Consider the following 24,683-nt stretch of genomic DNA (forward strand, 5'->3'; position numbering starts at 1 on the left):
TGGAGGAATTATAATATGCAATACACCTGTGTTTTAATTCATACAAGTTGGGATTATATTTATATGATCCATACCATTGGATTGTTGGGCCACACTATGGATGTATCATATCGCAAATGTCACCTCAATCGGACAATCCTGACCTTTCAAGTAGCGATCTGCAAGCTGGTCTAGGGTAGAAATATGACAGCGGTCCACATCCAGTTGAAAGAAAGGCTTAAAACTATTGCTAGGACTTTCCAATATTGGAGACTTTTGGGGTCTACCTGTGGATAGGATTATCAGATAAATGGCCTGGATACTGATCGATGGGCCTCACATGTACAAATTGAAAACACGAGAACAATAATGTAAATACCGGGAGGCGGCAGCGGATTAGGTGCGTCCCCGGCCTCACCCAAGACGGTGCAGCCCTTACCATGGGACCCACATTGATATATGTATTCTATATCCATGCCGTCCATCCGTTTTTTTAGATAAATTCATGGAATGATCCAAAAATTCAAACAGATACAGATCTCACACGGACCCTATCATAGGAAATAGTGGTGATTGAACGCACCACCATTAAAATATTCGTAGGGCCCACTGTAATGTTTACCTAATTTTTTTTTTACCATCCAACCTTTTGATAAGGTCACAAATACATGGACGAAAAAAAAAAAATAACAAATATCAGCTTATTCAAAACTTTTGTAGCCCACAGGAAATTTATAATGGTAAATCACCAGTATTTCCTACCGTATGGTCCAAACAAGATTAGGATATGTTTAAATTTAGGTTCATGACCTAAAATTATCTGGAAAAACGGATGGACAGCATGGATATAGAATATATAGATCAAGGTAGGCCCCACGGCAAGGGCACACCTAATTTGCTCCATGTAATATACGGGACTAAAGCTGCCACCGGCGAAAGCTTGATCGTCGCTCCGTTTCTTTGGATATTTTAGCGCCGGTTAGCTGTCACGTCTTGCGTCACAAGAGAGTGGATCCCAGATTCCGGAATGGAATCTTGACGAAAATAGCGTGCGGTTTTGCCTTTGCCAAACGCATTAAATATTAAAAGGGTTGAACAGAGACGGATTGGCTATTCCCCCTGCCACCACCAGCCTGGTGGCTGGTGGTCAGTACTCTGTAGGACCCACCGTGATATATGTGTTTCGTCCACGGTGTTTCATCCATGTTTTAATATCATTTAATATCTTGATATGGAAGAAGAGAGGAATATAAATCTCAGATCCATCACACCACAGGAAAATAATAGTGATTAGATATCCATTATTAAAATCCTCCTACAGCCCACTGTATTGTTTAATTGACATCCAATCTGTTGATTTGGTCATACAGGGCCCAGATGAAGGGGAGAAAAAAAAGAAGATCAGCTTGATTCAAAACTTTTATGGCATCCAAAAGATTTTTAATGGTCAATGCTCATACAACATTGTTTCATTTAATGTGATACACTTGAGATTAGGATATACTTAATTTTTGATCTCTTATGTTAAAATGATATGGAAAAATAGATGGACAGGATGGATGAAACACATACATCATGTTGCGCGCACAGTGCATTGACCACCAGCCATTGCCTGGTGGCAGGGGGAGTAGCCAGTCTGTTCCTGTTAAACAATTGCTTAACTCCTTAAATAAACAAATAAATAAACAGAGGAAAATTGCCCCTGGGTTGAGCCCAGCGGATGAGGCACAGGTATTGAGGGGTAAACAAGGTAGGGCTTACTAGATTGTTTGTGAGAAATCCACACTCCTTATATGTGCTCAAGTGAGCCACGTAACAGAAAACAGTGGAGATCATAAGCCTAGGCATGAAACAGTCATGAGATTGCATCAGCTTTCAGTTGAGCTACTACTTTTATTCTTTTAGTTCATTCCCATGGCATGGATTTTATGACCTTTTGGGCCACTTTATAAATAATTTAAATTATATATAAACATAACAGTGGATGCTAGAAAAGCTTGAATGGCAGGCAACCCTTTTCACTGTATATAGCCTGCGTGTCAATTAGGTAGCAAGACTTAGGTAGAGATGGTCATGTGAAATTCACTGTGATGCATAGGTTTTATCCATGCCATCCATGCATTTTGAAAGATCATTTTAGGACACGAGGTCAAAAATTAGGTATATCAAAGGCTCAAGTAGACCACACAACGGAAAGCTTTGAGATTAAGAACCTACCATTGAAAACTTGATCTTAAGGTCAGAGAATTTTTTGATGTAACTCATTCTTTAACTCATAACATTAAATTAAATTATGAATCTAATAGACAAAATGGATTTGACACATATCCCACGATGGCCCCACAACCCTTAACACATGAGTTATGGATATCGATGATTTATGGCCAGTGAAGTAAAATGTAGAATCGAGGACTCCACGTGATGTATAGAGGCGATTCCAATCCATCTCAAAGATCCCTGGTATCCGCCGTGGGAAGCTCCAGTGCACGCGGATGGATGGGAATTGCGTGTGGTTGGAAGCCACAGAGATTACCATGAGAAATCCAATCCATCCATCAGTTTTTCAAGCTCACAATAGGATAGCATTAAAAAATTCAAGAAGATCAAAAACTGAGGTGAACCACACCACATGAAAATTCTAGGATTGAACGCAACTATTGGAAACTTCGTTGGGGCCACAGAAATTTTCTATATTCGTGTTTACAGTTTTATCACAGTAGTAGTAAACTTACGAAAGGTTTAGATGGAATATAAACAAACGTTATGTTGACTCTTAGAAGGTTTCAACTAACAACGTTTCCATCCTCACAGCTGTTAACGTTTCTATTCTACATTTTCTATCTGTGTAGCGTGGGAATCTTTGTGGACGTTTATAAATTCCCACCACGTGAATTTCTCTGGGCCGTGCAAGCGCAGCACGCGCACATCATGCGTGGAACCCACGCTCTCTATCATCCTTTTATGTGTGTCCCACCTGTTCACGCGCCAAGGCAGGGAAGCGGATTGGCCGGTGTACCACGGACGAGGATTGCGTCCTACCCCCGCCCGGGCAGGGATACGTGGGGCCCACCATGATGTAGGTGTTTTATCCACGCTACTTATGTAAAAGCTCCATGCACCTCACCATAAATAGCCAAACCGCTTCTGGCAGGGAAGATGCCATTTGGCTGGTAACCCTGACATAACACCAGCAAGCTACTAATGTGAAAGCTCCATGTACCTACCCATAAATAGCAAATCATTACTTTTTACTCATTTTGAAACCGACGATTATTTCCACCTCCAAAAGTGGTCCCAACAGGATTACTTAAACTTGTGGGCCACACTTCCCATCTGTTTTAGTGAAATATTTTAAGTCATGAGTCCAAAAATGAAGCGAGAGTGGCCCACACCACATGAAGCAGTGGTTGTAAAACGTCCACCATTGAAAAGCTTTTTCTTCTTTGAGCTCACTAACGTCGCACATACATGGATAAAGGTAAAACACAGATATCAACTTAAACCAAAACTTTTAGCCTCCTAGGAAGTTTTTAAGTGTAGGTGTTCAATTACCATTGTTTACGGTGAAGTGTACACTTGAGCTTTCAATCTGCCTCAATTTTGGTATCATGCCCTGAAATCAGCTGGATAAGCCACATACATCACAATAAATGGCCCCACATGTCAGTTTGCACCCCTCCGTTTGCATGAAAAATGGTGTGGGAATTACATTAATAATTAATTATTACCTATTTAATTAATGAGATTTCCCAAGGTAAATTAGAATACAAATGGCTCTTAAAATGAACAGGCAAAATGGATATATGGTGGGGATAAAATACATAAACAAGGTGGGCATAAACATGGTGGGCCCATGGAGCATTGACACTAGCTAGTTAGCTGGTGTTGGGTTCACCAACCAAATTGTGTCGACCCAAGACAGGTTTTCACGGATGCAACTTAGGTGTGACCCTAACCATGGAGCCCAACTTAATGTAGACAGGTTTTCACGGATGCAACTTAGGTGTGACCCTAACCATGGAGCCCAACTTAATGTAGACAGGTTTTCACGGATGCAACTTAGGTGTGACCCTAACCATGGAGCCCAACTTAATGTCTACATCGTATATGAACATTGTCCATCCATTTTGCCACCTTATTTTAGGGCATGGTCCCCTAAAATGAAGCATATATGAATTTCTAGAGAACCATATAACATAGGAAACAGTGGTGGTCATTAAAAACTTTTTATGATCAATGTCAATAAGGTAGCATATGGTTACAAGATTATCCATGGAGGTGCCAAAGGTCTGATGATAATCCAAACTCTCAACTTATGTGTATCCATTTGCAACGCGGCATGCATTATAGCGATTAACAGAGCCATTAAGGTGATATTTGATCATATGAATTCATTTGCAACCTATGACTTTTTTGCCAACGAGTAATGAAATGCTGGTCCCGGTCTTATTTTCTTCTAAAGCTTTTATCTCAACGGTACATTGCATCTCTTCATTGATGAAATTTCATGACATATGCAAAGTACATATGAGTGATATTAGAATGGATAGGCACAAAAAATGCATAATAATTAGGTGTTAAATTATTGTAACATTAATAAATAAATAAATAAATAAAAAAACAATGGATGATTAGTACTTACCTTTGAGGGAGAAGATGGAATTAGTCTAGTAATGGTACTGGTAGTGAGGCAATGGTAATCTTATAAGTAAGATGGGCGGTGGGATATGCGAGTGGGTTTGTGATGTAGAGCGGGTCGCGGACAGTTACATGGCCAAGATGCATCATAAAAGGCCCGGTCGACTACAGAAGTGATCCAGACCATCGGACCTTAATTCAGGCGAATCTCTCAATCCTGAATGAGTTATCTAACGTAAAATATATGATTTTGGGGTAGAACGAGCTACTTTAGCCAACCAACCCTGTTACGCCGGGTTACCCAAGCCAAATTTGCAAAATACCGCCAGATCGACGGTCGTTTTCCTATTTTAATTTCGTTTTTACTATAAATAGTAAGTTTTAGTTTGATTATAACTCTTCATCCTTTAGGCCTTAGGAGTTGCGTCCAACGTGAAAAGAGCTTAGAAAAATTAGAAGAATAGTTTGGTGAAGCCAAATAAGACACTTACTATTTTTGGCCGAAAACCTTGCGCACTAGTAGACATCACGACCGTCTATAAATAGTAAGTTTACTATTTATAGTAAGTCACGAATTCTAGGAGTTTTAGTTGTACTTTGATTCTGATTTCTTTTTCATTGCTTAGTACCCCTATTTAAAGGGTTGCGAACTCGTTTTTATGCATTCATTAATCAATTTAGAATTTATTAGAATTTATTTTTATTTTCTACTTTCTTTCCTTGTGGATTCGAGAAGTCTCTGTGAGGAGTCCAGAGAAGTTCTGTGGATTCGGAATAGTTATCCTCTTGAGGAAGACGATGCTTAACCTCACATCCTTCCCTGCGTCAGTTTGGTGGTGATTGTGCAAAAGAGAGATAATTAGATAGTGCATTTTTGTTGGAAGATGGTGCAGGATCAGGTGGAGATAAAGATGATAGTGGTGGTTGATTTGAGAGTGTGGAATGGGAAAAGTCAAAGTCAGGGATTGGTAAGACCTGTTTGGTTTTTCAATTTCCTATGAAATGCAAAGTAAATGAGACATCATTATCATTTTTAAATATTTGTTTAAATAAAAATTATAGTGTGTAAATTAAGAGTCAAATATATTTATAAAGGAAGTAGCTAAAGTAAATTGTAATCATTACATTTTTCATATTATAAAACTATCATTTTATCATGATTTGAGATTTTTGGGTTAAAAAAAAATGTTTAAAAGAAAAAATCATCATTGCAATCAAATATAAGTAATGTCACCACACAAATACAAGAGTAAGTAATCATTATCCATTTACAGCCATTTATCATTGTAAATGGAAAACTAAAAGGATCCTAAAAGTGGGACTGGTAAAAGAAGGCTCATATTGGAAAGATAGTATCATGAAAATTGACATTGCGATTAACACATACAAGTACATTTTTAGGCAAAACGATAGCTGGTAAGAATGCCTGGAGAAGTCCTTTGATCAAATTTATGACAAATATGCAGATTGTGGGCATAGCATAAGTAATCAAAGCTATATAATTGTTCATAAGTAGGTTTAGTATTAAGTTGAATTTCATGAGAAATTTTTCCAAATAAAAGAAAGGTATGTATTTTATTAATTAAATAAGATATAGTTAAAATGCAATCACTCCAAAATTATAAGGGAATATGAACTTGAAAGCGTAAAGTACAAGCAACTTTAAGAAAATGTCAATGCTTGCATGCAATAACCTTGTTTTATTGAGAAGTAGCCACATACAAACGTTAATATATCATACCATTGTGTTTAAAGACATTCTACATGTCGGTGGAGAAGAAGTTGATACCATTGATCGAAAATAAAATAAAATAAAATTGTAAAAAATCCTTCATTTCATTTTTAAAACACATCAACAACACCCACGTGCATTTAGAGTAATTATTAACCATCTTAATAAAATAATGAGCTTAAGACAAAGAAGATGTAAAATGTCTCTCCTTCCAACTCCATGCTTGAGAGGAAATATAATATGCAATACACCTATGTTTTAATTCGTACAAGTGAGGATTATAGTTAGATGATCCATATCATTGGATTGCTGGGCCACACTATGGATGCATCATATCACAAATGTAACCTCAATCGAAAAATCCTAACCTTTCAATTAGAGGCCTGCAAGCTGGTCTAGAATAGAAATAATGTAACGGTCCACATCCAGCTGAAAGAAAGGCCCAAAACTATTGCTAGGATTTCCAATGTTAGAGAATTTTGAAGCATGGTCCACCTATGGTAAGGCCTAACAGATAAATGGCCTGGATACTGATTGATGGGCCTCATATATACAAAATGAAAACTCGAGGATACTGTATATTTTCTCGGGTATGATGATGTAATACTCGGACTAAAACAGCCGATTGGATTCGGTAGTGACTCCTCCCGTGGCCAGGTCGGTACTGGTCGGTGCTGGAAAAGCCATGTGGGATACACCTTCATGTATGAGTTTTATCCACTCGGTCCATCCATTTTCCTTGCTCTTTTTAGGTCATGAGTGTAAAAAATGAGGAAGATCTAAATCTCAGGTAGACCACACCACAGGAAACAGCGGTGATTCAACGCTAACCATTAAAAACTTCTCAAGGCCACCAAAGTTTTATTTCATGCTATTTTTGTGTTTTACTTTCATTCAGTTCTGTGTGACTTAATCAACAGGTTGGATGGCAAATAAACATTAGAGTAGGATATAGGAAGTTTTCAATGATGAGCTTTCAATTACCATGGTCCATTGATCTGCCTCATTTTCTTATCTCGAACCCTAAAATGAACGGGTAAAATGAATGGATGGAGTGGAGAAAACACATACATCAGGGTAGGCCCACCGCACTGACACAAGGGGTCACTATCGAGTCGGTGTAGAAAGGAGCCAACAGCACTAGTATGGTTGTCCGTCTGTTTCTTTGGATATTTTAGCGCCTCGTCACGTTTTACGTCACATGATATTGGAACCTACAGTAGGGAATCATATCCAAGATGGGAGCGGATTGCGTCCTACCCTGGCCTGGACAGTAATCCGTCCGGGCAGTGCTCTGTGGGGGCCACCGTGATGAAAACGTCCTATCCACGCCGTCCATTCCTATTTACAGATCATTATACTATAAGAACCCAAAAATGAGACAGAAAAAAGGCTTGAGGTGGCCACAAAATGGGGATTGAAGGCCCACCATTAAAAACTTCTTGGGAGGTGCAGAAGTTTCTGATTAAGCTAATATTTGTTTTTTCACTTCATTCAGGTCTACATGACCTTATGAATAGGTTGGATGGTATTAAAAAAAATAAAAAATAAATAAATAAATAAATAAACATCACAGTGGCCCTTAGAGAGGTTTCAATGATGGGTGTCATTATCACCATGCTTCCTTTGGTGTGGTCCACTGGCGATCTAGATCTGCTTTTTTTTTTTATCATGCTATAAAATGATCTGTTAATAGGTATGGACGGAGTGGATAAGATGTTTACATCACGTTGGCCCCCATGAAGCTCGGGGGTAGGACGCAATACGCTTCCATCCAAGATAAGCTTGATGGGGCCATCATGATTATACGTGAAATCCACTGAGTCCGTCCAGGTGATAAGGCTTTTGTTTTCCGTATAAAAAACGGATCAGACCAACAGAAAAGTCATATGAGCCAAGTTTAGTCGTTGTGGCTGGCATGAGTCCCGTTCGATGAACGGGTCTGATGAAATATTTACACAATGGTGGGCCCTCACACAAACTTATGGTTGGCGTCTCATCCTCATTGTTACCTGTATTTTGGTACTCCACATGAGTTGTGAATCTTGGATGATTTTCATGGCCCCACTTTGTACTCATTGAGTGTGGTAGACTATTCTAGTTGCTCTCAAAGATCACTCTCCACTTGAAGAATCTCAAGTGGATGCAGATGGACCTGAATTACCTGTGGTCAGAAGCTATGCCAGTGAGAAATTCATTTTATAAAAGTTTTGTCTCAGGATGATATTTGTGCTGCAGTTTTATCCTAGTGCTTATGACCTAATCAAGGGTTTGGATGGCATATAAGCATCATGGTAGGCTATAAGAAGGTTTCAATGGTAGATGTTTTCATTTTACTGTTTTCAAGGAGAACGTGCAATTGCATTTTGAATAATTGTTTTGTTGGAGATATTTGAAAGCTCTGAGACCTCATGAGAGTAAGCGCATATGATCACAGTAGTATGTGTGCAACTTCCGTATTATTGTTCTATGTCAAGGTCGGTAGTATTTATGATGGTGCTTTGTTGCATTTCACAAAGTTTAAATAATGTAATGACTACCACGATCCAATAGTAGTAGCATTGATGGATCAAATTATAAAAGTATTACTTGTATTATCCAATAGTTTAATTAATTAACCATTTGAATGTTTTTTTTATTATTTTTTTATTATAAAGCATATTTTGCAAAATATTTTTCAAAATAAATCTTATACATTGATTAATGTGACACATGTGAGGGAATGTAAGAATTTTATAAGGTGGGCCTAATTGATCAACGGTCTAAATATACATAAGGGGTTGGATATATTGTGATCAGGCATACCTATAGACCCACTAAAGTTGTTCTTAAATTCTTATAGGGTAATACGCTTAAACTATGATTCATGCCCAATTTCCTTAAGGGCGTGTTTGGGCCAGCGGATTAGGCGGGATTAAGCGGGATGGAATTGTCAAATCCCACCTGTATATACTCGAGAGTCGTTTGGGACGTCTGGGATGGGAGTAGTCTCGTCCATCGTACGACCACAAGCGGTATATGGCGGGATTTCGCAATCCCAGTTCTCGAAATGCCGCCGGATAGGTGGAGCTTTGCTAAGCCCATAGGCGCGTGCAATACATCTCATGTACACACCACACTGTGCCGCCATGGCAAGTAGGTCTGAGATCCAATCCGTCCATTAGAAGGGAACCACCATGTTGATATTCTAGCCCAAGAATCGTGTTCATACAGTGGTTAGGTGGGCCACAGTTTTCAAAAAAAAAAAAAAAATGTATGTCTGTAAAAACATGTGAGTGATGTTTTCTAACCTGTCTAACATTTTTTCAATTTTGGGACCCACCTGCTTTGTGAACCTGATTTATTTTTGGAAAACATCTAGTAGGTCGGATCAACATGATGGATTGATTGGATCTCGGACATAAGAGTTACGTTGGCACATGTGTGGCGTGCACATGAGCAGTACTGCATAGGCCTATGCTAGCAAAGCTCCATCACTTGATTTCGCACCAACCACCAGCCATCGTACCAATCCCAGGATGTTGTGAGTATCTAAACAGGCGGGCGTTATAGGTCCCGAGATATAAGAATCCCATGGGACGTCCAACCGTCCACTGACACCGCCATCATTACCTTAAAACTCATCCCATCCCTCCTAATCCCATGGGATCGGTCTGGCCAAACACGCCCTAATGGACTTAAAATGCTAAAAATTATGTGGAGCCTTGATGTAGAGGAGTTGTGATGGGTTTCAAACTCCTCTCCTCTACTTATACACGGTTGGGTCCACAATCTTACACATTTTTTAAGCCGTTCTTTTCATCCACTTGCTTCTCTTAAGAGTGTAAGGTACGAAAGACTCTAGCAACCAGCTTTCAACAATAGCCTCTCAACCAGGTATGATTTTTGTCCAAATAGTTAGATCCCTATGACTTATGCATTAATTGATCGATAGTTTCTATTCCGCATCAAGTTTTACACATGGGTTTTAAGGAAGTTGTTGGTGTAATGTATATTGTTAGTAAAATTTAATCTTTCTGGAGGTTTGAAAAAAACCATTCGACTGATGATCAGCGGACCATCCTGACTTTTGTTCATACATGGTGGAATTCTTTGTGTTGGGGAAAAAACACCAGGTTCGAAGACTCGGTTATGGAATGGACCAACTCTATTGGCACTACCCGAGAGTTCAAGGCAACGTGTTGGACCGAGACGAAACAAAGCCTAAAGGAGAGACTTAGCTCGGATTTCTGAGAAAAGAATCCTGACCAAGACCTTAAGAGTCAGGAGCCATAGGAAAAATAAGACGCATAAAGTTGGCTCGGCTAACAAGGTAGCAACGTCTAGAAGGGTCGATTAAGACCCGAACGCTAGACGTCACCTGACCGACTATAAAACCGACCCATATGAGGCTGGTTATAATGTCGGCTATCGGATTGAGAAAGTACTTTGGCCATAAGCCGGTCCTGTTCTGTCTGACAGGAAGCGAAAAGTTTTATCCTTACAACCAGCCGAGACTCGTCTGTTATTTGAGTCGGTTAAGGCAGAGCCGAGTGAGGAAGAAACGGTGTAAGCTTAAATACTATTTCGAAAATCTTGTGAAAGGATTCCCGATCTCGAGGATTTCAGGATCGGGAAGTATCCATAAGTAGATTACAATCAAATTAAATCTCCTAATATTGGGGAGAGAATCCCTATACGGCGGGATCCTCCCTCTCCTATAAATGGGAGACACTCCAAGGGTGAAAGGTACGCAAAAACTCTCTCCCTAATCCTCTCAATACTATAAGACCCAGATTCCTAGCCTGACTTTGGCATCGGAGGGTCCCCTGCTCTCCCAGGGTCTCCTTTGTCTTCTTCCTGTGCAGGTACTCGAAGGTCTAAAGAGCTTGGACTAGATTTTTGCATCAACACTTTGCATGGCTCAGATTTAATAAACAAGTGATCTAGGAAAGGAAGTTGTTTCTCTTCATTGATTTGAGCCTGAAATGTAGGCTTCGGCAACGTTAATGTCAGTCACAAGGATAAGGAATAGGAAGAGCCTATCAAATTAGGGCTCAGCCAATGGATTAAATTGCATTTTCAAGATGAAAAGGAGAACATGAGAAAAAACAAAACCCACTTCTACCGTATCTAATCAGTGGACCTGTGTATTGTTTTGGAGCGTCCAAGTGATGGGCCATGTCTGAACATTTTCAAGGTGAAATGATCCTAATCTTCCAGTCAATGGATTAAATCATTGCCTTCGGTTTTTGTCGACTTTTCAAAATCAAGCTATTGTTCTTCAGTTTGCAATCAAATCTCTAGGTCCATTTCAGGTGTAAACTGTATTAGAAAAATGCAATTAACTTGAACTCCAAAGGAACCAAGTTGACTTGATCAACTTGCAATTTTGCATGATTTCATATGTACCAAACATCATCAAAGGATTTTGAAAAAGGAGTTCCCTTCTCCTTGTAAGAGAAAATCTGTATTATGCACAAAAAATAAGCAGATTATGGAACATCCAAGCCATTAAAAGCATGGGCCACGCCATAAAATAAAGTTGGCCCACCCGCCAAGCGGCCATACAGTCAAAATCAATGGATCCCAACATAAAAGTGTAGTCAATCAAATGACTGGATAATGGTCATTGTTAATTATTGCTCGAATCTGGCTAGTTAGATGTAGTCACCTGTAGGAAACATTAATTAAGTACTAAGAATTGTACCCCATGAAAAGAAAATTAGGGTTCATGAAGAAGAAGCAGGGGAAATAAAGGAACTGAGAATCGGATTGAATATCCCAGTCACCATGGATAGAAAGAAGATGGCATCTAAAATTGCAACGAGGATTTTTTTTCTAAGAAAGAGGAAGAAAGGTGATTAGATATGAATATGAATAATTTGTATGATTCTTTTAGACTTAGTATATATTTGAATGTAGCTATGAGATGTATATAATTGTATGTATGAATGTTTGATGTATAATAAAATGAAAGAAATATTTTTTCGGTATATATTCATAACATTCTATGAATGTTGAGTCATTTTGGATGAAAATCACATCTTCAAGTTGATTTTCTGTATATTTGTAAGATTCCGAGAATGTTGAGTCATCCGGGTTTAATAATGATCACCATTGTCATGTACAAGGGTCATCGTTGTCATGTACTATTTCATTGGGATTGTCGACTATCCCTAAAGATTTGAGTTAATGAATACAACATCATCTACACATATATCTAATGGCAATATTTCGAATCTACGAATACATGTTCTTGGACAACGGTTATAAACTCATTTTCTCTATATACAACAGTATTTGAAAATTAGGGTTCTGACAAGAGAAAAACAAATATGTCGGGGCATCTTCGTCGTCTCTAATAAAGTATAGAGGGAGTAATGTGCAACCATACCCAGGTACACAACCTTCATTCTAACATTATATTTCTCGAGCGTTGTTTTCGTAATCTTGTGGATTTTAGATATGAGGTCCTCATAAGTAATTTTAATGCTCACAACAACACATTTCGAGTTTTCATCCTTATACAAGAATCTCCCTTTTTCATATACACACTTACCATCAAAATAGCATAGTATGTGCTGAAGAGTCATGATCTTCAAATATTGGTGTACTTGAAAAAAACTGGGGTTATTAGGCTTAGAAAAACAATATTAAACACACACAAAAGTGAAAAATAAATGTTATAATTGTCATGTACAACAGGTCATTGTTGTGAATTTCATCGGGTCACCGTTGTCATGTGTTAGGGTCACCATTGACATCTTTAGCGGGCCGCCATTGTCATGTCCAATAGGTCACTGTTGTGATTTTCATTGTGAATGTTGTATAACTTTATCTTCTTACTTCAATAATACAAGTTACACCTACTTTCCCTTCATACTTTTTATGTCAATATTGTAAATGAAAGGTCAGATAGTAATTGGATAGAATGGAGAAGACCATGACCTTCATCTTTTTGTGAAAAATGACATAGGATAATGGATCGCTGGAGAATTAAATGGGACGTCGGAGAATATAATGGCCAAAGAGTGATGGTTTGTAATAAGAAAGCTTTGAGCGAAGAAAAAAGGTTTTAATTGATTTTTCTCTAAAAAAAATACGAAATTGAATTGGGCCCAAGAATGAAGGAAAACCACTTTAAAGGTATACTACACCAAAGGAAATAGATGGGAATGAACACCCATCATTATCAACATTTGTGGGACACAGATAGCTTAGATCAGACTGAAATCTACACTTTCTACAAGTTCAGGACTAACTGAATAAAATGAGCAGATTGAATCCATTAAAGTAAGCACAATCACAATTTCATGAGCCCACTCCATACATTTATACGAGACTCTTTTAACTTGTCCAATACTCAACACCTACACTACAAGGATGTCTGGCTTGCAACATGGGCATTTTAGTCCCTCTAAATTTTCAAAAGTTGTTAGAGGGTAAAAAATAAAAATAAGGATTGAATTACTGAAGCCAAACATTAACATTGGTAGAACCCTGAAGCCATCTTAATTAATAATAATCCCTTCAACACACACCGAAGTGAATTTCATTTATCCTTACACTACAAATTACTCATGTATCATCATTTGACCAATCATAATCAACACAATTGATTTTGAACCCTAAATGTTGAATTATTATGATACATGATACTCATATGTCATCATTGACCACTCATAATCAACACAATTGATTATGAATTCTAAATGCAGAATTATTATGATATGTGGCCATTTGCATTGTATACACCGGATTTCATATCAGATAAGTGAGGCCAATGCTTCAAAAATCGAGACCACTGATCTGTTGGGTCCCACCGTGTATTTATCATCTTGACCGTCTATCTATAGGCCAGAGATCGGATGGCTAATAATTTTTTGTCCAAACATGGTGGGACACGGCATACCAATGGTCTGGATAATCGATCCATGGGCCTCACTAATCAGAACTTAAAAACCGTGTGTTACCATGCAAAGATGTGGGCCATATTTTAAGTAGTTTTGGGACCCTCCTCGGCTATCAAGGCTCTGAGCCGTTGCAGCAACCAGTCGAACTCATCTGGAGTCTTGATGAGGCTGAGACGCACGTAGCGGGATTCGGCACCGAAAGAACTACCATTGCGGCCGATGATGCCTGCGGCTCTCAGGACACTAGCAATCTTTTTCTTCCTCCCTCTCACACTTCAGCCACGCATAAGCTGCCACGTGTACGATCATCACACCAATCAGACAAGTTCACACGCGTCGATGTGATCAGGTGGGCCATATTGTTTGGATGCTCTCGCCTAAAAATCAGGCTGCTTTACTCCTTAGGTGGTCCATGGTGTACGAAAAAAGTGGACGGCTGAAACATTTTTTTTCTAGCCGTCCATTTGGTCTGTACGATGTGGCCCACCTGAAGACTGAAACTGCCTGATTTGAAGGGCCATGCCCAATCTGACCCTTCAAATTCCATTTCATTAAAATGGACGTCCATTTGGCTGGATCCACCCTTTATAGGCTGCCTTGATAAAATGAGACTGATTGGATGATCCAAACCATTAGTCAGTAACATGATATATCTAGTCACTGATAGAAGATGTGGATCCCAAATAGTCCAAATGCAAATGTGGATGATATTTAGTGCATGGGCCATCCAATGTGAGGCACATTGGATCATTGAACGTTGGCCCACAACCACTCTACCCAATCATTCTAGAAACAGACTCATGGGCATGGAAGCTGGTTAGGTGAGAGTTTAAAAAGAAATGCACCAGGAGAAGGATCTCTAATCTTTTGAAAGAAAGAGCAGTACTGTGGAGCCAGTTTTTGAAGCGAGAAACGGCTTGATATGGACAAGATGTTGTTTAATCTCCGCCATCGATCATTCATTCTGTTGTGTCCAAATTCGAATATGTCTCTTCCTCCATCTCTTAAGACAGCTTTGATAAGCTTGAAAGCCCTCAATTGGGTGTCTCTCGAGGCACCCATGCATGGTGTTTGGCTGTGAATACCTGTTCATCGTTTGATACACGTCCTCATCTTTTATCAAGACTCACCCTTGGAAGATTCATGATCAAGAGACAACTTTGTCATTGTCACCCTAACAATGGTTATGATTTGTTAAAGTTCATTGATATACATTGATAAACCCAATGTTTTAAATATCATTATCACATAGTATATTGCACCCTTGGGATATAGATACATATCGGTTATCGCATGAGATGTATCGGTTGTATCGCCTAATGTATCGTTGTTATTGGGAAGCATGAGAACATTAGAAAATTGGTTAATTTTTTCAATAAAACTTTAGGGATTGTTGAAAAATATATTAATACACACTTAGAAATCAAAACATTACCAAAAAAAAAAAGTACATATAATAGGAGTTTCCTTTGTATGGATCCTAATATATGCGCTTTTCAATTGAACTAATGCAAGTATATTCAAAGTCTATCCATATAATTTATAAACGTAAGAAGACATGTATGGAAACATAAGCAATATATTTAAATGCAAAAGAAGAATCACTAGATCAGGTTATATACATGTTTAATTTTATGTTTGGATACAAAGATTGCAACTGATTTGCGAGAAACTAAGAAATTTTGATTTTTCTTAATTTTTAACAACTTGACCCATCTCCCCTAAATCTTGAAATCGAAGTTCCAAATCCATGATTTTTTATGGAGAACATGAAGAATTTTTCGTAAAAAATTATAAATTTGTAACCATTTGACACTGGTTTAATGTGATTTATAACAAAAACATGGATTGAAAATAAAAAATACCTACATGATCGAATAGGTGAGACATATCGGCACAACGTGTGTGTTTCATATCACACATGTGAAATACAAGATATATCGTGAGATATATCGGCTGAAATCGTCGACATTTAAAACACTGGATAAACCAACCTCTGACAACTCTAAATTTAGAGAAACTGGCTATTTGATATTTTTTAAATGGATTTTTAATAATATTGTTAATATTAGAGTAATATTTATTTTGTAAAATTCATTTCAACAGTTCAAATCAAAGGTTAATGTAGATTGGTGTTTCCGGTGTAATACTTTATATCGGGATTTCTATATGGGTATTGAAGATCTGACTATTGGGAATGTGAATCAGGGTCTTATAAAAAGGATTTCTATACGGGTATTGAAGATCTGACTATTGGGAATGTGAATCAGGGTCTTATAAAAGGAGATTCGCAACCACATTGCAACACATCGGAGAAAACACAAGAAAAATGGAAGAAAATCATAAGAAAAGACTCAAGAAACTCCTATAGGTGCCAAGACTCATCTCCAAGCCATTTCTAGCTTCTCATGACACTTCTCTTGTAAGAATTCTATTAAGTGGGCCTTATTGATCAACGGTCTGAATTGTCCCAAGTGTTAGATAGTGTGATTGGGAGTACCAATGGACCCCACTAAGTTGTGATGCATCTAAAATCATGTAAGGAGTGGTATGCTAGAATTGTGATACACAGACAGTGTTCAAGTGAGATTGGGATTACCAAATTCGTGTGAAACAACGGGGAAAGGAGTTTCAAACTCATCACCCCTCTAAAACTATAAAAACAAGTCCGGGTCCCAACCCTACACAGGACAGAAGTTTTATTCACATCCCAGTGCATTTCTACGGGTATGAGTTGCAAAAGACAACGGTATCAAACCTACAGCGATAGCATCTCAATAAGGTACGCTATCCAGTTTATCTGATCTTCATACTCAATGCACGGCACAATCCTTCTACAATTCCGCATACAGTCTACACTCTCCTCATCTTTTGAACACCGATCAATGGTCCTAATCTATGATTTTCTCAGGTGATGGGTAGGGAAACTTTTGGGACACCATGGTAGGATATTTCACCAATATCGTTCATTTGTGATATCACCATAAACCATCCTTCTCTTTTGGGAAATTCCAATTACACTGGCTCAAGGCACACACAGGGACAAGTCATCTATGTTAAGGTGGAGTCGACTCATCGAACGATCCCCGTCATGTCGATTCCATGCATCTAAAATATGGAAATTATTATCATCAGGTGGGCCAAACATGTACAAAGAGTTTGAAATTAGTCTGTTTATCTTAAATCAGTTTTTGTTTGTTTTGCATATGTTTGGCCAACCCTAGTTTCTTAGTTTACATATGACATCTTCATTGCTGAGATTGCTTGATGAGTGACTATAATCTTGCGCAAGCATCTTTTTCCGCATATGAGGTGCATGTACTTGTGCGATGATGGAGTATAGTACTGAGAATTACCCGAATCTGCTACTGGCGTGGCCGGTAATCTTCGAAATCGAGAAGAGCATGACATCGTCATCAGCTGGAGATGGGATAGCAGTAAAATGTGGCCAGTAGTAAGCATGGTCATGGATTGTTTTGACGGATGGGCCTCAAAGAGTAGATTGTCGTAGCCGTCCATCAGGATTGTTGGGTGAAGTTACAAATTCAACAAAGCCCTTGGATGAATTGGATGTGTTTTTCCACTTGTGTGCGTCTCCTCGCCATTCAAATTCATCGGACTTGAAAAAATTGGTCTGGTCTTTGTATCCCTGTAATTTGGTATCTTGTTCAAGTTCAATCTCATGAAATTTTAACGTTTTCTAAGCTTAAAAACATACATTAAAAATACAAAAAATTGACTTGACCAAAAACCCAGTTGAGTTGAGTCTATCATAAACTCAGGCATGTTTCTCAAAAACTCGTACTAGTTTCTTGAGCCTTTTCAGTATTAATTAATATTTAGAAGCATAAATAATGTATTAAATAACATCAAGCTGTGTTGAGTGGAGTCAAGTTTTATTTTCTCGAGCTGTGCCGAGTTTTCTGAGTCAAGTTGCATTTTTCTCGAGTTTTGATCAAGCTGTGATCAGATTGACTTTTTCTCGAGCCTTCATGAAATCTGGTTGATTTGCCTCAAGCGATATCATCGATACAAAGGAGTATATAACTACAATTTTTCATAATATCACTATCAATATATTATCGATGCATTGCAATATTTTGGAGAATATCACACAATACAATAAAGAAAGTAAGCTTAAGCTTGGTTTCTTATCACCCACATGCAATATCGTCGGCTAATACATCGGCCTATACTATGCTGCAATTACTAGTTCCGAGTAATATATTGAGAATTTCTCATGACATGAGATCATCGGCAAAGACCGCAACACTGAAACACTGAATTCATAGCCCCATTGGATGTATTTTTATCTTTAACTATCCAAAAAATTCAAGAAGGCAAATCGCAATCGATTAAATTGTAGAACCCAATGTTTTTAAGAGGGCGTTTGGATCATAAGTTAAGCTACTTATGCCTTAAGTAGCTTATTTTAATTTCTACTTATTAAACTGAAGTGATTAAATAACCTTAAATAAGTTACTTATAATTAATCATAAACCAATCTTACTTATCTATTATTGTAAGTAAAAAACGGAACTTATTTGGTAGTATCCAAATGGCCCTAAGTCACAGCCCCAAGATTAGATTGAACCATCCTAACCTCTTGGTTGTAAACACTTTTCTGATGAGAGAGCATTCTCATCCGCAGGGCATTTTCATCATTTAAGAAAAATAATCTATTTATCGAATTGTAGGTAGGAAACCTAATAGAAGGTACCAAAATGAAAACCACTTAAATTAGTAAGGCATATTAATGAAAAGTTTAAAATTTAAATAAATAAATAAAACACATGGAATTAAATTCCAAAAATTAGGTATTATTTTATATTTTTAAAAAAAAAAAAAAACCAACAAAAGATCGTTTTAACTGTTGGTTTAGTTTGTTCATTGTGGCCCACCTAAGAAGTTGAAGGGTCAGATTCATTGAGGTATAAGATATAAGCATTCATTGTGGCCCACCACGAAAGCGCTGCTGGCCGCATGCTGCATCCAATAAGATTCCAAGAACAGAGGATCTCCACTGCGAATATGGTATAAATGAAGAAATTAATCATGATGAATGTACTGATCAACTATTGAACGGTTAGGATTCCTCTAATCTGGGGGTGTTTGGTGCATGGGCCATTCATAGTGGGCCCTGCCCCAAGACCTAGACCGCTTTCTTTTTTGCCAACGTGTCTAGAACATCCAACCTTTGCACAAAGTGGACCACAACATAGAGGACTCTTGGATTGAAAATAGGAACAATCCACTCATTAGGTTGGCCATAAATGGACATTATTTTCCATTGATTTCAACGGTGTAGCCTGCCTTATTAGTGGGCCATCATGGTTTTTGAATAAGGTGAACTTTATGGTGCGTCCCACCTCTTGAACGCTTAGGATGTTCCAGACAAGTGATACGCTGGTAGGAAAGAAAATGTTGTAGATGAAAGTTCAGATCCATGTCGTTTGCGAATACGGGTGGCAATGGGCTGGGGATCCAGCCCTGCGGGGGCCTGGTCCCCGCGCCCTGACTCTAATTTGGTTAAAAAGGCCTCAGCTGGCTCTGGCCTTAAGGGGTTGGCCTAAGAAAAAATGTGACATGATTAAGGGTAGAGCTGGGCATCCACTCGATTCAGATAGAGTTAGGGTTGACCCGACTAGATCCGGTTTTGAAATAAGCCTGACCTGAACTCAACCTGACTCAGTACCGAGTCCGGCATGCCTGTCTTGATCTGAATCTGGGTTTGGACTCGACTAATTCAAACCGAGTCCGACCTAGTCACAAGTTCCGAGTCCGGTTGAGTTGGTACCGAGTCGGGTCGAGTGCAGCGACTATCCACAAGCTGAAATCAACTCAAAACCTAAGTGCACTTGCTAGAATTGCAGCCTCTCCATCAGCTGCACGGCATCTCATATATGAAACATCATATCTAAGTTTTTTTTAATATACATGTACAGTCGAGATTCACATCGAGTTGACTGAGTACCGAGTTGGATTTCAGATCAAGTCAAGTTACTAGGTGAGTTCGGATTGGACGAAGTCAACTCGTTTCAGATCGACTCACCCACTCGGTTCGAATCAAATCAAGTCTAAACAAGTTAGGCAAGTCGAATTTGTCGAGTTGGGTTGTCCTCTGCCTAGCTCTAATTAAAGGCTTGAAATAGTCAAATATTTGAAATTCTTCAGACAAGTTCCCCGTGAGAAGTGAGTCCATGGCATATCCAAATATGATCGTGGGTCCAAAAGTACTTTTAAACTATGCATGTACATAAAATAAAATGAGACTCGAATCATCCACTCCTTTATACAACAGTGGCCCACTTGATTATTGAACTAGTCCAACGGGCCAGATCAGGTAATTTCATCACTAGCCTGGTGAACACCAGGCGTTGGTCCTAGATTTCATGCCCGTGCCAGCCCTACAGGCCAGCTTGCCACAACTAGGCTGGACAGCTTAACCCATTGTTACACTTTCTAAACATTATACAGGTATGCAACAAAACATTAGGTTAATCAGATAGCCTACATTTGACTTGGGATATTTTGAATGGTGTACATTATTTTTCATAGATCGGCCTACCTAATGATTGGATTCACTATATTTTTAGCTCCTCTAATGTTGGGATGCATTTATTAGACAGGTTCACACCATGTGAGCCCCACAACTTTTGATTTTCTACTTTATTGTAAAGAAAAGGCAAAGAAGACAACTACATAAGCTCCTCTTACATTGAGGTGCCTTGAAATATTGGTAATTGGAGGCATTATTTAGTAAAATTCAATTTCTTGACAAATTTTGTAGTAAAAATCCCAATTATATGAGGATAAAAATGTCAAGGTCCCAAGTACACTAAATGGAAATAGTTCCCAATTATATAAGGATAAAAATGTCAAGGTCCCGAGTACACTTTGCTGGTTAGACTCCGACTGTATGGTGAGTCCAACGTAGCTGGGTGGTGTTGGGATTTGGCGGAATTTGATTGAGTCATCTACCATTGTCAAAGATGGGCCTACGCAAAGTTGTTAGGTCAGTACGTGCCTAACCACGCCCATTGTTGACAGCGGCATATGATCCAATCAAATTCTGATACATGGTGTTGGAATCACCACACAACTTGCAGAAGTAAATTAGGTAGTGAGTATGAGGAGCTCACCATTTTCTATGATGGTGTGGGCGACATAGTGAGATTTGATTGGTGGGGCGTATGCTATTAAAAATGATTGTGTACTTTCAAAGTTCTTTTTAAGCTTGTTTGTTTTTCAATTTACAATGTGAATACAGTATAAACAAGTAATTATTAGTTTATAACTTACACAAATATTTTACTCTTTCACTTGTTTGAAAATGCGCTAGTATTTTCATTTGAATGAAAAGTACTGACTTAAATTTGTGGGCCCACTTGACACTTGACATAAATGACATATTTGCGCCTTCAACCCATTTTACTACAAAATTTAGGACATGGGCAAAAAATGAGGTAAATCTAATGCTCAAGTAGCTCAAACTCAAGGAAACAATGGCCTTAACACTCCCATAGTTGGAAGTTGTTTCCACACATGGATAAGTGGAAACACAAATATCACCTTGATCCAAAATTCAAAAAGTTCCAAAAAAAAAAAAATTGGTAAGCCGTCTATTCCCAATGTTTCCTCTAGTGTGGTCTACTTGAGCTTTGGATCTGCTTTTTTTTAGGCTCATAACCTAAGTTCAGCTGGCACAGAGGATGGATGGTGGTTAGGGGAATGTCATCTCGTAATTTTGAGCTAAATTCAATCTACTAAGAGTGAAAATTCTGTGGGCACGACCATGATGTGTGTATTATATGTAATCCTTCCATTCATTTTCTCAAGTCATTTTAAGTCCCAGGCTAAAAAAAAGGAGTCAGATCCAAAGTTCCTGGACCACAACACAGAAAAAAGTGACTTCGAAGGTGGGCGTCGCTTACTTTAGTGTAGTCCACTTGAGCTTCGTACCTATTCCATTTTTTATCTGCCAAAATAAATAAAAAGCCATAGATAAAATGTATACATCATTGATACGTGGCAAGGACGGCAAGCAAATCGAGCCAACCATTTACCTGTCAAATCCTACGGGAGAAAATTCCAAAGTTAATTATTATTACTTGTTTGGCTGTCAAAATCCTATCCAACAAAATACCGAAGAAAATGGAGCCGGCACTTGATAGTTGTAGGCAAGCTTGTTTGGAAGGGAAAGAAGACTCTTTTTTTGCTAAAATTTATGGGCCCACTGTTATGTATGTGTCTGATCCACGCCGTCCATCCATTTTTCCCGCCCATTTTAGGTCATGAACCCAAAAATGAGGCAGATTCAAAGCTCGAGTGGACCACACCACAGGAAATTGGCCGTTCAATTCTTCTTGGGGACACAGAAGCTTTAGATCAAGCTGATATTTGTGTTTTTCCTTCATCCATGTCGGTTGAACCTTATGAAAAGGTTGGAAGGGAATTGATCGGTGATCGAAATTCAACGAACGAAATCAAATAGTTTAGATTGTCCAGTTAATGAAATTTTTGTGCGAGTCGAGAGGATTTACGCCTGACTCAATCAAGAAACGAGTCACAACTCGACTCGAACCAAAACAAGCGAGGATAAGTCACCGATAAATAAAAAACCATGGTTGAAACAAGAGCAAAGCATACCCTTGGGCATCAGCAGGACATTCGGGCGAGAATTCGGAGCAATCGGGCCCCCCGTAACGCGAATAGCACTCGCAGATGGGCTTGCTGTCCGAACCAGTTGTCCCATCTAAGAAAGCCCGCCCGTGACCGGAGCAAGAAAGAGAAGCAACAGCTTCTGCCTCCAAGGTAGCTTCCTTAGTCCATGTGAGCTCCAGCTCGGACTCACGGACAAGGAATAGATAGAAGAAGAAGAGATTGAGAGAGACGGAGACAAAGAGACAGAGAAAGTTGTTGAAGCCCATGTGTCTTGAACAAGGGTTGTTGAAGCCCATGTGTCTTGAACATGGGTTTCTTTTGGCTCTACCAAATGAGAGTCCGAATCCTACTATATCCATCCCTACCAAAATAGGGAAAGACCCTCTACGCCACCGCCTCTCTCTATCTATAAATAAGAGTACCCCCAATGGTAAAAGGTACGCACAATCTCTAGCCATAAGCCCTCCATTCAACCGAGACCCTGATTTCATACCAACCTCAGGCATCAAAGGGTCCCCTGCATGATCTAGGGTTTTTTGTACATGTCAATCCAGAGAGAGCTAGCCAGATTTTTGCATCAACAGTGACAAATATCCTTCTCCATAATTTCTCTGCCTGGATATTTCTTAGGAGATTTTCAAATTTTGACATTTTCTCATAATATTATTTAATAAAATAAAATATTTTAAATATTTAATATAAATTAATAAATAAATAAAACAAGAAATTACATATAAACTGAATTATATTAGATTTTAAAATTTTTTTCATCAAGAGTTGAAAAAAATTATGATAACTGAGATTTCTATAATCTCACCATAATGATTGATGAAATAGTCCATACATGGTAGGACTAAAGATCAGCCATCTAGATTAATGAAATTTGGGTCCACTCACAGGACCTGAATATTTGAGGTTTATCGTTTTGGAGGTATCATTCAACATTCAGCCGGATATTTTATATTCAGTTGGATAGTTCATAGGTCATTACTGTTGCTGAAAAATACCAGCACAATGTATGCACAGCAAAACTATAAAAGGAAAGGGCAGCAAATTGCATCCCGCCCTGCCAGGACAATAATCCATCTAGGTAGGGGTTATGTGGGGCCCGATATGATGTATGGGTTTTATCCATGCGGTCCATTTATCTTTTCAAATCATTTTAGGATATGATAAAATAATAATAATAATAATAATAATCCAAAGCTCAAGTAAACCACAACACAAGAAGAAACGTTGATTTTCTAAGGATTGCCATGATGTTTATTTGCCATCCAACCTATTCATAAGGTCATGTAGACCTCAATAAAGGGTCAACAAAATCCAAAACTTTTGGAGCTCCTAAGAAGTTTTTAATGGTGGGTGTTTAATCCCCATCGTGTGGTCCACTTCAGCCTTGGATTTACTTTATTTTTGGGTTTGTACCTTAAAATGATTTGTTAAAATGGATGAATAGCTCAAACTTCACGGTGCACCTCAAATAGCCTTGTTTGGAGAGATTATTATCTCGGCAGGACAGGACGTCATCCACTTCCTAAGAAAAAAATCAAAATAAAAATAAGAGATAAGAGGTATAAAGATTTAATAATATGCATTTGTTCATGGAAAAACAATTTAAAACTTTCTTTTACACTAAAGCAAAAGAAATAAAAATTATAACTTCTCTAGTCAAGAAATCAAGAAATACCGTAGGAGAATTATTGATATGAAGAACATAGGCCCCACCATCAGGGATCTACCGAGCTTGGTGGATCTGGGGATCCGATCCACCAAAG

The 24,683-nt window shown here is 38.5% G+C and overlaps 1 pseudogene; it reads right to left on the minus strand.

Moving 5' to 3' along the window:
• Positions 1 to 14,222: 14,222 nt before the first annotated feature.
• On the minus strand, positions 14,223 to 23,184 carry LOC131248399 (tryptophan aminotransferase-related protein 4-like; annotated as a pseudogene).
• Positions 23,185 to 24,683: the final 1,499 nt, after the last annotated feature.

The sequence above is a fragment of the Magnolia sinica genome, chromosome 1 (genome assembly GCF_029962835.1).
Source record: "Magnolia sinica isolate HGM2019 chromosome 1, MsV1, whole genome shotgun sequence".
NCBI classification, from domain to species: Eukaryota; Viridiplantae; Streptophyta; class Magnoliopsida; order Magnoliales; family Magnoliaceae; genus Magnolia; species Magnolia sinica.